We start from the raw sequence: 17,225 nt of genomic DNA, 5'->3' as shown, positions 1-17,225 counted from the left end.
ACTGCATTTTGAATGGCTTAAACTGTGCAACTCTCCGGAAAAATGTAAAGCTACAGAGACAGTATGATGTGGTTGTATGCCAATGGTTAGAATTGAGAGGAGGTATTAGCTGTAAGGCTGAAAAGATTGCTCAGACCGTGGTGCTAGTACGGTAATCCTGCAAAGGTAGAGAGCCATCATTACACCTTCACCGAAAGCCAAAGAGCATCAAGAAGTGTGTCTTAATGTAAACATCTGACTTTGGGAAACAACAGTGCATCAACAATATGCTGGCTTTAGGAAGAAATGAAACTGAAAGCGTGATTACTGAGATTGTGGGTTTGTAAGTGAATATCTCTGTGCGTGTTATGGGGAGTGTTTGAGGACAGCAAATGTGCAGGAAAATGTGGTTTTTTTCAATAAGTATCACAGAGAAGGTATGAATTATTTAAAATTAAGACTTATTAATTTAAAACATATGCACACCAGTAGAGGGATGATGTCAAACATCAGCGAGAGTGCGGAGCTAGCTAAGCTTGTTGTAAGTTGTGCTGGAAGTACAACACCCATTCATCCAGCTTGAAGCGGTTTCCCATTCCTGTGAGACTAAGCACGACTAGTGCTGAGAATGCAAAGTCTCTGCATAAGCTCACCAGCATCATACAATAACTTCTACAAGCAATTTTCTTCAGCCTGTGTTCTTTCTCTATAATTTTTTGTTTGATAATGGATAACGTGCTGTTGATTCATTATTTTCATTAGCATTCATCAGCCAAAAATAAGCAAAAAAAAAAAAAAAGTAAGTCACAGTTAATCATATTAATGAAAAAGCGATATACAAAAGAAACAGACGCTATTGTCTAACTTGTGTGAAACAAAAGAAAAATTACATTTTGATTGTTAAAATAAAAACAGAAAAGTACTTGTCTATGGGAAAGGCAAGGCTGTCTTCGCTGTTGTTGTGTATCAGTTTTCTCTGAGATAAAAGACAACTACGTTGGAGCGAAACCCTTAAGAAACAGGTTTTGGGTTGCAGAGATGGCTGAGAGGTTGAGAGCACTGACTGCTCTTCTATAGGTCCTGAGTTCAATTCCCAGCAACCACATGGTGGCTCACAGCCATCTATAACTTGATCTGATGCCCTCTTCTGGCCTGCAGGTGTACATGCAGGCAGAGCATTGTATACAACATTAATACATAAATCATAAAAATAAAAAAAGAAAGAAAAGAAAAAGAAACAGATTGGTAAAAGGAAGATAAGCCAACAGGGTAGTTTAACTGGAGGTGGAACATTCCACCACACAGACAAGCGCAGGAAGTAAACAACTCAATAGCTTCAGGAAGTTATTGAAAATGATCAAAATCACTAGGCCTCTACTGCAGCTAGCAGAAGGGGCTGCCAAGAGATATTCTCAGACACTCAGAGCTGCCTAAAAGAGGCTCAGATCAATGAAGACACCTGGGAGAGAACAGAGACGAGCCAAGCTGCTTGTAGGAAGCAGAAATGAGCTGGTCTGCTTTGGGAAAATCTCCAACCATGAAAGTTGCCTGCGGAGCTGCCTGCAAGTTGTCGAGTGTACGCTCCAGGGTCTTAGGTTTTACGAGCTGTCATCGATACTGGGGTGATCTTTTGAGTCATTTACGCTCCTGAAGAAAAGGCTCATTTATATTTTTTTAAGTAACCCTAATAAAACTAATTGGTGCACCACGCTGGACTTTGGTGCGCTGTGTTCCATTATCAGATTGGTTCCATACTCTCTTATCCTCTATAACGGTGCCACACACGCACTAGTGGGAAGCCCAGGGGATCCGGATGTCCTTACAGTAGCTGTGTCTTCTGCCCAGCTTTCTCTTCTCCCTATTGTCAATATCATTGATAATTTTAGCTCCTTCTAGTGTTGATGTTGTTCTTCTTTCAAAATTGCCGTAGGCTTCATTTCCCTTCATATTGTACAAATAAGTTATTAGCACTTGCAGCTTACTACCTGTTACTCCGAGATAACTAAAGTTCTTCGAGTATAGATTCAATGAACAGAATCCCAATAAATCATTTGGACCTTGTGGGTCCATAAGAGACATCCAGACATGTGTCCAAACCCCAACTGCTAATTTATTTGAAAGTTTTTTACTTTTAATCATGTGGATATATTAGTTCTTTGTGAGTTTGTGAATGTGAGCTGTGCACAGAGGCCAGGAGTGAGTATCCGATATTTCAGAAGTGAAGCTGCAGGTGATGTGAGCCACCTGAGGCAGCTGCCTGCAGGGAAAATTGGGTCCTCTGCAAGGGCAAGCCCTCTTAGAGACTGAACAGCCACGGCACTTCTAACCTTCTAATTGCTAATTTTTAAATCAAAGGTGTCTTTGTGTGGGTTGCTAGTTTTACTCTCTCTCAATATCCCTCTCTCTCTCTCTCTCTCTCTCTCTCTCTCTCTCTCTCTCTCCTTGTTTCTTTATCACAACTTTGATGCCTTCATCTGTGACCTTCCTACGTGAAACATCTCCCACATTAGTGTCTTACCTTTTTCACCTTTGAGTCACCACAGATCATAAGGAAGAGACAGCATTTCTCTTTTACTTGTATATGTAAGCCATGTACAGAATTTAAAATAATTCTGAATCATATAAAACTGATCATTATAAATAAAATAAAGCCCAATATACTCAATATCAGACTGGTATACACCTGAAGTTTGAAACCCTAAAAATACCAAAAAAGAAGTTGTCTTAAATGTTATAATAAATGAGCTATATTAAGTAAAATTAGTACATTATCTTTATTTTGTTGATTTTTAACATGAAATTAGAAGTCGGTTTGCTTTTATATCCATATTGAATGAGATGTTTAACCTGAATATCATTTCCTTGTGATACACACACACACACACACACACACACACACACACACACACACACACACACGGACCTAAGCCGACTACCTCTTGGTCTCTGCTGGTCTCTGTTTATCGCTCTCTATCTCTGTGTCTCTCGCCTTTTCTCTCTTTCTTATGATACTGCCCACATGCTCCTTTGTCTTTGTTTGAGAACTACTGTTTTCATCTAAGATGTGCCGTAGATCCAAACTTATTTATAAAAAAATTACTTTAAAAACAACTGGCATTATCTATATTGCAACTCTTTTTTTTTCTCCCCTCAAATCCTTCCTTTATTTTTTTAACAACCCTATCTCTCCGAGTTCATGCTCATCAATCACACTGGGAAGCTGACTTATATTGGCCACACTTCACCACTAACTGGATTACAGAGCTGAAAAACTTACTCAAAGTTTAGAATGTGATAAACGTAATCAAATTGCTATAGTCAAACTCTAACAGTGGTGAATAGATGACACTAATTACCTTTTCTTATTATGCTACAAATGTGGTTTACTCCATCTTTATTCATGAAGAAATATCACGCAGCCCACTGAGGGACTGCAGCGGGATGTAATATTGGCTTATTTGTTTTCTTAGTGTTACTTCCTTTCCAGCATCCAACAGATGTAATTTTGAGCTGCAACATATTTGTATGCAACAGTGTTTTATCCACTCTGGAAGATAATTGTTACCCACTGCAAATCTTCACATTTTACATAACAAGTGCTTCCACAATTTCAATAAAATGATATAATTTTTTTGTTGGGGTTTGTTTTTGTTTTGGAAGAAGTCAGATTGTTTCAGATCAGTTCACACAGAAAACAAACAGGGCCTGAGAGAGGAAAGGGCAGGACAATGCGTGGAATGACGCCATTGTTTTCAGAAAGTCACAAGGAAGTGAAACCACCTTCTTATTTTCACTGGTCACAGAAAGGAACTTCAGACATTTCCTTACCTTCTCTCTGCTTTGAGTACTTCACAAAACTATTTCCATTGCTTATAAGGCAGGCGATTAATAATAGCCTTGCCTCTCTGTGTTCATAGTCACTCCCCACACACAGTTGCACTAAAATAAAAGAAAGGAAAAACAAGGTCTACAGACGTTTCTACTTTTCGAAAACAACTAGTATTTGATTTATTATTTTGCTGGCAAAGGAAGAACAAAACAAATCCAGCACCCTCAGAGTGGCAGAGTTAAAACTAGTGGGTCTGAGAAATGCCTCAAGTGAATCTGTCACTGAAATGGTAGAGATTTGACTGGCAGACTCAGTCTTAGACTTCAAACAGCTGTAAAATTTATTCACACAGTGATAGATTGCACTAGGGGGCATGAAAGTTTGCCAAGGGACAGGAATAGTCGAGCCAGGAATGATCACTGAAGAACTGGACACTCTTTTGAGAAGAATAGAACTTTCTGACCTTTAAACTCTCAGAAGCACGAGTAAAAAGAATTTTAACCATCCACTTCTGTAGGGCTGTATGGTGACGGAGGTAATTCAACTGTCCCTATAATATTGAACTAATTAAAATTCCTTAAACACTTTTAAAAACTTAATTCTTTAGTAATAAGATTTTTATATTCAGATCATGTGAAATGTACTGCAATTTTATCAAATAAAGTGTGTTGAAGAAGTCAACTTCGTCATGAATTTGTGAATAGTGCAAATCTAAGTAACAATGAAGAAGTATAGATTCACAATTCATTTGTTATTTGCTGCGCAACATTTTTCCAAAATCCAAACCTAGGTGAGTTTATCAACCCCTCATCACCATTGTGTCATAGTGTAAAGAGATGGGTTTTGTGATCAGAAAAGGCTAAATGTTACACGGTGTTATATACTGGACAGCCTCCTGTTCTTTTCAGGAAAAATGTAGACCCTAAAGGAAACCAGTCAACACTAGCAAGAGTGACACTGAAGACATGATTCCCTTGCTGAAGAAAGAAAGAGGAAGAGGTGCAGGAAAGGGAGGTATCTGTGCTGAGGCCAGCTCAAGTATTCTAAGCTGACTGTACACACTGATGCCTAGCACAGAAGGCAGGAGAACTAAGGCCACTTTGAAGCCAGCAGTGTGGCCACGCCATTAGCCAGGTCCAGGTGCCACATGTTTCTGGGACTCCACAGAAGCTACAGCTGTCTCCCCATAGACTTTTTAAATGTGGATGTCCTGTTTAACCCCCTGATTGTCAGAACTGTGTAAATTCCTCACGGAAGTATGCATTTTCCATCTTCCGGTCTTATCTCCTTAACTATTGTGTGGTTCAGGGGATCATTCGGATTTCTGAATGTTCGAAACAGAAATTTCTATAGTTTAAAATGTGGTGTTTAAAATCATTAACAAATGCACAACAATATTACACAAATATTAAAATGAGTTGACAGAATTTGAAGAAAATGTTACAGTGATAAACCCTTAAGCCTATAAACAGATTGGTTTGAATCATGGGCTTTGATTAGAAACTTAATCTATGTGCAGAAGTTTTTTTTTGTTGTTGTTGTTTTTGAAGGCTTGGGGATTTTCCCACTGCTTGTCTTGTCTCAAGGATGGTAAAGCTGACTGAAGGCATCGAAGGGATGATGGTGAAGTCTGAGCAAAACAACAGCAAACAGCAGAGCTTTGCGACACAAAAGAACACACACACAGAAAACACATGTATCCAGGTGGAATCTGTCACACACAATCAGGAGAGGGTATTTCAGAGAAAGGAGTGGGATCAAATCTAAATTAAAAGAACAAAGAACTCACACAGACAGACAGACAGACACACACACAGACACACACACACACACACACAGACACACACACCACAAACTTCTTTGATATAAACATTGCACATTTCTGTCTTATAATAATAGAAACAAAGATGTCACAAGAAGAGTCTACTGTTAACAGAGTAGTCTCATGTCTATATCTTTCCTGAAAAATCACAATTCTCCTTGTCTTCCTCTCCTTAGTGTCATTTCTATATGCGCTGTCACCTTAAACTGAGAAAAGAATTTCACAAACTCCTGTCGCCATCCATCAAGTACAGAGACGGTTTTCTTAGCTGGCTTCCTCCCTTCCTCTCCATAGAGGAAGCCTAGCGATGAGCACTCAGCAGCTCTTGAGTAAATCATTCCAGAGGAACCTTGAAATGACTGCCTTTCATATGTCATGATGCAGTCTCTCTGCTCATGTTATGGGTATATATGCAAATTGGCTCTGGACTAAAATGAGCCCAGTGTGTCACACAGAGTGTACTCATGCTTTCTGAATGACACCTAAAGAATATGCTTCCAAACTATTGAACTCGGGCTTCCTATGTGTAAGTGAGAAATAAAAATAGAGGTAACTATTGGAAAATTGAAAGAAATTGTCAGTAGGTAATGGAGTCTAAACAGTAGTGAATGATGAGGATTCATTTTCTTCTTGAAAAAGTAGCCAGATGTTGAAGAGTTACATACTATGCAGCCACGTTTGTTATATGATATAGGCTTATAATTTTAAATCATTGATGAAAATATGAAAGAAAAAATACTTAAGAATCATATTATTTTCATCAGTATAGAAATTAACAAAAGGATCAATTATACTTGCAAATAAGGTTGGTTTCACAAATTAGCATAAATACAAACTTAGTTTTGAGAATACTTGTTAACAAATACATTTTGACCGTAGACAGTAGTCATTCAGGGTTTCTCAGGGCACAAAGGTAACAATTTGTCTTTAACTCTGCCTTATTAAAATCTATTCTTTTCGTACACAAGTAGAAAGAAGAATGCTATTGATTTTGGTTCTGGAAGAGTCTGTCACATGTGTCTCTTTTACAGTGACATCTGGTCTTTTGTAGAAAGAAATAAAACACACCCAGGAACCCAGTACACTTTAATTAACTGAAAACACTCCTCAGGGCCATTGTTAAACACTTGCACTTCATAGCAAGATAGAGAAAAGATAATTAATAAAGGGTCTCCCTAGGAAAGAAACTAGTTAGAAGTAAATCTTGGTTAAATTTTCTATCATTTGAAGATATCCGGTGCCACAAGACTTGGCGGTCTCCATCTGTTGTCAGTTGCAAATCTGTTCCCAAGACACCTGAGATGGTCATGCTTCATCCATCCAAGCAAGAAAGCAATCAGCAGTAACTCCGCGGAGTAAAGAGATGTGTGAATAGCATTGGCTATGCACGAATAACTGAGCAAGTAATTCTTTGCACCTGCCCTGTTTTCTCTTTTTATATTCCATAACTTACATCAAAAGACTTTAAAAGAATTTTGATTGCTTCTTTTTATCTCATTAGAAGTGCAAAAGTGGGTTCACACGTAATGACTGTCTCTGTATATCATTAACTTAGACAGCTATGACAGTAAAATACTGATTTGCAAATAAAGAACTGCTTATCAGGAAATGTCTCATTTAAAAATTCACTATATCTTAAATTTCCTGAAGAACATGAAGGCTAATGGTTTAGTACATTTTCACATACTTGTGCACTTGTGTCTCTGTAAGTGATATTGTGTGGGGGATGTTGTGTGATTCATATACTTGTAAGTGTGGGTGTATGCATGTGTGTAGTGTGTTTTTATGTGGGTGTATGCACGTGTGTAGTGTGTTTTTATGTGGGTGTATGCATGTGTGTAGTGTGTTTTTATGTGTGTGCTAAAGACCTGAACTGAAGTTCTCATGCAGACACAGGAACAGTTTATTGACAAGCTCCTCAGGGATCTGAGGTGGTTTTAAATCAATGCTTCCTGAGAAACAACTATTGCTTCTACAATAGAGTGACATCTCCTATTTTTTCTGATACCATATGACATACACATCAAACATACACAGACACATAATATATATATATATATATATATATAATAACATATACACAAACACATACACTTATATACAGTCTACACACATAAGCACATATACATATAAACCATCAAACATATATCACACAAAAATGACACATATGTACATACACAAATATACATCACATGTACACTCAAACATACATCACATATAACACATAAATACAAACACAGATTTGTACATAGAATCATACATCACACATATATACATGTATATATAGGAACACATAGTTACACATATTCTTACACATGTACATTAATATAGACATTATTGTTTTAGCCATTTTCTCCAGTGTATGTCTTTTGCATCTTTGTCAATATATTACATGACTGTAGTTACATGTGCTCAAGTTTAGCTTTTCCATTTGAGCTGTGTGTCTGTTTTTGTTGCAGAAGCATGCTTTTTTATTACTATGATTGTCCTATGTCTTAATATCAGGAATGGTAATCCTTATAACATCGATCATTTGGTTCAGGATTACTTTGGGATCTTCTGTGGTTCCATAGGGATTTTAGAATTTGTTTTAAAAAGGTATGTGTGTAATGTAGGAATTTTGATTAGAATTTCATTGCTTGTGGCAAATGGTTATTTTAACAACATCAATTTTATCAACCATTTTTTTTTTACTGTAGGTCTTTCAGCTCTGTGGTTGGGTTTACTCCTAGCTGTTTTATTTTATTGGAAGCTATTGTGAGTGGGACTATGTCTATAATATTGTTGTCAGAATGCTCCTTGGAGCTGTATAGAAAAGTTGCCAGTCTTTGTAAGTTGATACTGTATTCTGCTACATTGATGAAATTGTTGATTATTTCTACAAAGTTTCTAGTGGAATTTTGAGATCTCATGTGCAATTTCAAATTGTTTATGAAATGAGATAATTTGACTTCTTCTCTTCTTAATGTATTTTGCTTCTTTTATTGCTTCAGATTGCTTCTAGGATTTTTTTCCATTGAGGATAATATTGACTGATTTTGTTACATGCAGCTTTTATTATGATGAGATATGCAGCTCCCAGTCCTATTGTTTCCAGGACTTGTATCATGAAAGCATGTTTTAGTCCATCAGGGATGTTTTTCTGAAGCTCTTGAGATGATCACGCGATGTTTTGGCTCTACACCCATTTATGTGGTTTATTACATTTATGGATTTATAAATGTCAAACTATCCAAAAACCTTTGGGGTAATTCAAACTTGACCATGGTAGATCATTTATTTTAATAATGCATGTGTTAACTTTGCAGGTATTTTTAAAATAAGAATTATTGCATCTACATCCATCAGGGATACCAGCCTGCAGGTTTTATTGTCCTTCTTGTGCCTCTACCCAGTTTTTGGTACTAGAGTCACCCTGGTTCATGGAAGTAGTTTTAGAGTGCTGCTTCTGCTTATTTTTCCTCTTTTGACTTATTTAAGAAGCATTCAGTGTAGATATTAAGTGAAAGTCTGGTAGAATTACGTTGTGAATCCCCCTGGGCCTGGACTTTTCTATTCAGAGGATTTTTCACATTGACTCAATAACCTTATGTCTTATGAGTCTGTTGAGGTTCTTGATCTCTCCTTGGTTTAAGTTTGATGGTTAAGACTAATTTTTAAATGTGTCCATTTCTTCAAGATGTTCCATCATTCTAGAGTATAGGCTTTTAAAATATTCCCGAATAATATTCTAAATTTCTTTGGTGTCACTTTTAATGTTTCCATTTTAAATTCTAGTTCTGTTCATTTGATTCTGTTCTCTTTTCCTCTTTTGGTTAGTTAGACCAAAGATCCATTAATATTGCTTAATCTTCTTAAAGAACAAGTTTAATTGATTATCTGTGTTATTTCTGTGTTTCTATTTGGTTCATTACCACTCTGATTTTTCATTTATTTCTTATCTACCGGATGTGCATATAGTTTGTTTATGATTTTCCAACCTGTTTTTTTTATGATTAAGGCATATATTTGTATTCTTTCTGGCATTTTAATGCAGGCACTTAGAGTTATAAATTTCTCTTATAGGACTTCTGTCAACATGTCCTGGTGGTTTTTATGTGCTGTACTTCATTTTCTTTAGTTTTAGGACTTTTTCTTTTTGATCTCTTTTGATCCACTCATTATCGAGTAATGAGCAGTTTAATCTACATGAATTTTAGTCTTTATTGGAGATTTGTTTGCTGTCAATTTCAGGTTGTGTTTTATTGTATCCAGATAAGATACGATGATTTATTTCGATATTTCAGAATGCATTGATATTTGTTTATGACACAGAATGTGATTAATTTTAGAGAAGCTTCCATGTGTTTCTAACTGCAATACATGTTCTTCTGTATTTTTATTTATAGTTTGTTTAAAAATTTTCAGACATAAATTTATTACACTACATAAAACAAGAAGAATCACAAAATAATCAGGAATTATAGAAATGTTACATTCATAGTGTTTTGGCTCTTTGTGTTTGGCAACCTTGAAGAAAACATCTTTCCTATCTTGGTGAGTCTAAAATTCTGAATGTAAATCAATCCCTATAATATCTCATCTCTATCAACTTCAAACAGCTATCTAGACCTAAAAACAACTTACCACCTAAACAACTAAAATTAATTGTAAAACTAAATTATATGGTCTTCAGTCTCATCAGAGACTTGAGAAAAAAAAAAACTTAATTACCTGAGTAAACCATAGGTTCAGATTAGTAGCTTCCAAAATGAAAAAAAAAAATGACAGAGACAGTTGCTGCCTGATCAGTCACCCAAAATCTTTCTCTGGAGTATCATCTTCAGCCTTCTGGCTCAACATATCTGACAGACATATTTGTGAGGCAGGAACTATTGAGGACTTGCTTACCCTGTCCAGGCAGAGATTGGCTGACTCTGCCTCCATCCAAGCTTGCCCATATTTAGGCAGAATTCTGTCTGTGGCAGAAATTAGGATATTTTGCCCGGTGGCTTGTTTGCCACATTTGAAGCCATCTCTATAAGGAGGTTCATTGATGCTAATCATCTTCTTTGAGATTGGATGGGTGTTGCCAGGGGTTAACCTGTGCTATTGCCAAACAATCTTTAAAATAATAGAAACATCTTTAAATGCCGGTTTCTGTACATCTCTGAGGGTTTTGAAGACCATATGTGACTATTTTCCTTTATCTATCTACAGAATCATATCTATCTGTTAAATCTAGGATGTATATTCTTGGGATAAAAATAGACTAGTAATTGACATGACCATGATTTGATCAACTAACAATTAGCTTATATTACTTAACTATCTTAAACCACCGTAATAGCACTTTCAACCTATTGGAAGTAAACCTTGTGTTATAGTTGAGTTGTAATGGTTCAGTACCTCATGTTAGCATAGAAATATCTATAATGTGTTTGAAGACTAATCTTAGATTTGAATTCTATACCAATGTATCAAAATTAAAATTATTTTGCATCAATATACAAAAATCTATACCCATGAATTAAAAAATAACCTACTTGTGAGTAACAATTAAAACTTTAAGTTGAAGTGTAGATTCAGTAATTCACTTTTTGTCTTATCGTCCCTGTATATTTCCAAATATCTCCTTTCTTTCTTTTCAACCCCTATGTTTATACCTATGAAAGAAAGATAAAGGGAAAGAGAGACATCTTTGTGCTTTGCTGTTTAAGTAGAGTGTTCTGTAGAGATCTGTCAGGCTCATTTGATATACTGCCTATTTCTTATATTTCCCTATTTATGTTTTTGGTTAAATGACCTGTATTTTGGAAACAATGTGCATTGAAATAATATATTATGACTCAGTTGGTGTTAATCTTCATGTTTAAGTCATATAGTTCACAATTTTTATAAAATTTAATCCACAAGAATTTGGTGCACATATAAATCAGATGTAATGTCTTGTTGGTAAATTGTTTCCTTGAGTAGAATCAATTTATCCTTCATTATCCATCTTGATTAGTTTTAAGGTCTGCTTTATCAGATATTAAGATAGCAACATCAGCTTCCTTCCTATTTCCATTTCCCTGGAATAGATTTTTTTTTTATGTTTTCACTTCAAGATGATGCCTCTCTTCAGAGCTTAGATAACTGTTTGTAGATAACAGAAACACAGATTATTATTCCTCAATTTGCTCACACAGCCTGTGTCTTTTAATTGGGGAAGTAAGGCCATTATAACTTAAAGTTACTATTTTAAGGTGTGTTTTGATTGCAGATATTTTTATTTATTGTGTTCTTAGTTGTACTTTATGTTTCATTAATTATAGTTTCATTCATTTTCTAGGCTTTCTGGGCTATGCTTGTTTCTTTAATCTAAAAATTTCCTTCTAATGCTGGTTTGGTGGACATAAATTCTTTTAGCCTCTTTAAATAATGGAATATTTTACAATTTCAGGCTCTGACTTGACGTATGTCTATGGAGAAATCAGTTGTTATTCTGATAGGTTTTCCTTTGTGTGTGGTTGTGTATTTTCCCTTGAAACTTCCAATAATCTTTCTGTTGTCTGTATCCTTAATGTTCTGACAATGATGTACCATGGATTATATACTTTCTGATATTTTCAGTTTGTTGTTCTGTGTGTTTCTTGTGTCTTTTTCAGTGTGTCCTTAGCTTGAAATTTGTCTTCCTATGATCTTTTTGAAGATTTGATATATGTCATTGATCTCAGAGTTTTCTCCTTGATCATACTTTTATTACAAAGGGTTTCTTCTTTTTTCATTGTGTCTCATATTTCCTACATTTTTCTTCCTGTTTTCCCTTTTAAAGTTTTCATGTTTCCTAATTGTTTTGTTCAATTCCTTTCTTTTATGTTCAAATTGACATGCTATCTACTACCTAATCTGTTTGATTTGTAAGACTTTAGCCTGAATTTTCTAGTTCAGTTACTGAGGTTTACAATTCCATCTTCATTTAAGCCTAAGCTGTCTTCAATATTTCCATCTCTTCATTGAATTTTGTTTTGAGGCCCTGGACTGTTTTATTTCAGTCTGTTCTATGTTTGTGTTTTCTTGGACATCACTACAGTGTTTGTTCTCACTAATTAGCTTGTGTTTCCTTTAGCCTCCTCTAATACTTTGCAAAGTTTATAATTGTTCTTTCTGTGTTCTGGGATTCAGCTATTTAATTCTTATTGGATAACATTTCTATATGACTTGTGAATTGTTAAGGACACTTGATTTTTTTTAAATGTGGGCTTCTTTTTGGTAGTTGGTGTCATGTGGACACTGTAGACTGTCTTTCCACATAGGATGCACTGTTCAACTCACATGAGGAAGTTTCTCAAGGTCCATGCAGGGCTCATCAATCTGAGCTAGGGCAACTGTGCTGTGTTTAAAGATTATGAAGTGTGCAGGCTGGGAATTCTAGAAAGGTGGGTTCACACGGCAGGCTTGGATCAACACACAAAAGAACTGAAAATTAAAGATGACCACATAAACAAATTTAACCTCAAAATAATTTGACTAATAAAAATGTATATTAAAGATGCATACGTGGCACCCTTATTTTTTAAATATATACCATGACTTACATTTTAAATGATATATTTTTATCATGAACATTTATTCCTATTTGTTGATACTGTTTTCGGAAGTTGTGTAAACGTTGGGAGTTGGGACCTGGCTAAAAGATGGAGGCTCATGAGGCAGAACCTTGAGGACATACCGTTGCCGACACTTTCCTATGTTATGCATACTTCCTGGATGGCCAACAAGCCAATACTCTCATGAATTCTTAGGAACTAAGTCAAATATCTAAGGCTTAACCCTGCTTATATAGTTCATCAGCCCACAGGAAAGTGGTAAGTTCTTTGTTTATTTACACTGTAGTGTTATGCTGGCCAAATGTTCCCTGCTGGTGATAAGTTACACATAAATATTGATACAAAGTTGTAAATAAAATATTAACACATAGACTCCATTAGAGGCACATGAATAATATACTCTAGTAGGATTTATTTGGACAAAATAAGAATGATTCAGAAGTAGGACCTTAAGTAATATATTTTACAATAGCAATATCAACCTCTGGCCTCCACATGTATGTATGCATTTGAACACACACACACACACACACACACACACACACACACACACACACACACATCTACACAAACATGCATACATACAAGCACACACAAGAATCTATTACAAAGTACACTAAGTTAAAATGCATGAAAGTTACTGGAAACATAATGTTTGTTCAGGAATCCTCATAGTCTCTTTTTTTAATGTGATATACCTCTTCTGTTGGAGGATTACTTGGAAAACTACTCTTGAGCACTAGAGACATACACGCAGACGCAGAAGTGTGTTTTCTGGAAAACCAGCTAGGTGGCACATTTTCTTTTATTATAACTTTTAAATATTACCATTTATCATTTTACCATAAAATTGTCACTCTAGATTCTTATTTTCTGATTTTATTTTACTTTATCTTCTAAGTTATTTTAACTACATGTTATCCAATGTAAATAACACAGATAACTACTTATAGGGGGTAGAACTGATCCTACAATTTTGGAAAATATGTTGTTCATACTGAACAATATCATAGTGGAAAAATATAGGGATTTTTACCCAAACTACTCTTCCTTTTGTTTTGTTTTGTTTTGTTTTGTTTTTTCCTTTTCAGTTTAGTGACATTGGACAGGTTATAATACCCAGCCAAAAAGTAAAATGGATAACCGCAGAATAAAAAGATAATTGTATAAGCAAGGCATTTTAAAATTGTCATATTCATGTTTTTCTAAATGTCAAAGAGAATTTTGGTTTAATATTAAGGAGATTTGTTGTGTTCTGTGCAGTGTATTTTGCATAAGAAATCTCATAAAGTCTTCACAGAAGAAGATTGAAATAATCATTAGCATTTTCATTTTATGGGTGTCATGGGAAAGAACTGTTTTGTCGCATCTCTGCATGTAGCCACCCATCACACTGAGCTTGAATTCAGATACAGGCAGCACCAGTTCAGAGCGACAGCTGAGGGGCCACAGCAGGAGGGATTGCAGTGGCTGGCTGTGCTTTATTGTATTTTACTTTTACTTGTATAGTGTGTGCTTCCGTGTGCTGGTATGTCTGCATAAGTAGACATCAAATCCACTGGAGCTGGAGTTATAGTTCTGAGCTGTCATGTGGGTCTTAGGAACTGAACCCAGGTCTCTGGGAAAACAGCAAGTGCTCTTAACCACTAAGCCATTTCTTCAGTTCCAATGTGCTACATTAAAAAAAAAATTAGGATGTTTAGTCTCCTCATTACTAAAAACCTGAACTGGATCTTTTATAACAATAATGAAGACATTAAAAGTCACATATTGTTCATATTTTAGATTTCCATAATACAAATTGCTAGAAATATGATCATAGAAGTCCATAAGGAGAAAATATACCTGTAACTGGTATTACTATAGCGGGTAATTTTATTTATAATTTAAATATGCAAATATACAGTAGGGTTAAATTGTTATTTTCATTATGTTTTATTAGAGGACTTTTTATAAGGATTAAAACACATTTTTTGGGACATCTGTGTGATTTTTGGACACTTAAAAAACAAGAGCAATTTGGAGTAAGAAATTGTAAGAAATTTATGCTATTACATAGAGACCAAGGACTGGCTATCAATGTGACAGAAAAACATTAGAGAGAGTGACCCAAAGTCTCTCTACAAACACATGTTAAGCAAACTAAGTGAATTTTGATTTTGGCTCATTATCCTACCTTGTCAACTTATGTCTTGCATTGTCAGCTTTTCTCATGCAAAAGTGAATAATAAAAGGACTGCAGTGATTTTTCTGCTTCTCCTAATGGGTTCCCTGTCTCTTCTCACTTTACAGTAATCCCCAGTCTGCTTCTAGCTGCCTGTGAAATGAAAATACCTTATAGCAAAACCAGCCCCTCTAGGAGCCCTTACTGATGAGTGTGCTGAACACTCACAATATCTGAGACACACAGAGTATTAGCTCACATACATTTGTATTTAGGATTTCAGTAAAAAAAAAAAAACCTCCTTGCTATTCATATTTAATTTCAGAGAAATTAAATGAACAATACATAAATTAGAAGAACAAAGAAAATCATGCTTAGTTGAGAAAATGGAGAAAACAATAGTCATTTTACACTGTGAGATCCTTTTTAGATTGTGTATCCTCTGGTATAATACACACACACACACACACACACACACACACACACACACACACACATATATCATATGTTATATAACATACATTATATGTTAGTTATATGTACTATATTATATATTACCTTACACACACACACACACACACATGTAAATCACTGCAAATAGATAGCATAGGCATTTTTATGCGGAGGCATGAAAACCTTGAATGTGAAAGTAGTTGATTTTGTGAAAAATATTTAATAGTCTGTTGAGTTTCTTCTTTTGATTTTTCCTACTACATAGATCATTAATTGTGTTGCAGAAGAAAGTATAAATTAAAAATAGAGGCAGAGCTAATAGGATTTGCAGAAGCTTTTTTCATGAAAACTTAATACCATTTATAGAGCACTTATTCCTAATCACCGTTCTCTCATACAATGACTCAAATTTCATACCTTACACAATCATGACTTGAGTCCCTTCTTTCTGATGACAATCACAAGTATAAATAAACCCTTTAACTTCCTTGAGTAATTATACTTTTAAAGAGAAAAATGGAGCAAGTCAGCATAGTGGAATATGGTGAAAAATATAATCAAGGCAAGATCTGACAAGAGATATAAATAATTAAGAACAAAGTGTATCTGATTCCTACTCATGCGTAGGACAGGCACCTGGTCACATCCCATCATCTCAGGATCCTCACTATTATTTCATTTGAGATGAGAGACAGAAAAGGTGAGAAGTGAATTGTACTAAATCCACAACTAACTCCTAGTAACAAGGTAGAAAATAAATTAAGTGGAAAAATATTGGCGATGTTCTCATAAATTGAATACTGACACACCAATCTGTCAGTATGCCTGTATGGAAGGCTAATAGGGCAATGACGTGAAGATTTAGTAAGCTGCCCAGCAATTCCAGAAGGTGTAGGTGTGGGGGGAATGAGCCAAACTACAGCAGTGACGGGAGGGTTGGGAACATTTTTGAAATACAGATATATTCAACATTCAAACATTTTCCACCTGTGTCTTTCATATTTGCTTTGCTTGGTTTATTTTCACTAGACACATTCCCCTGCAGCCTCACTGTAATATAGGTCAGATGTGCCAATGATAGTTTCTTTTCTCCTGAGTAATGAGGCTCAAGTTCCCCCCAAGACTGAGTTGTTAAAATCAATCCCCAGGGACACAGTGTCTGATCATCTGTATAGGCATATATCTCCATTAACAAGAGACATCAGAATACTGACTAAAAGGAAAAAAGCATGTAACTTGAAGTGAAGAATGAGGTGAGTATCATTAGAATATTCAGGACATTACATATAATATAAATCACAAAGTGTGAACATTCATGGACCATTTTGTAAGTAGATAATCCAGGCAGGTCCCACTCAAACCCACACCAGCCAACGACAATACAGGGTGTAAACTTTAAACCCCTAC

This window comes from Acomys minous (assembly GCF_964271855.1).
Source record: "Acomys minous genome assembly, chromosome: 4".
NCBI lineage: Eukaryota > Metazoa > Chordata > Mammalia > Rodentia > Muridae > Acomys > Acomys minous.
Note: the sequence above shows the minus strand (reverse complement) of the source record.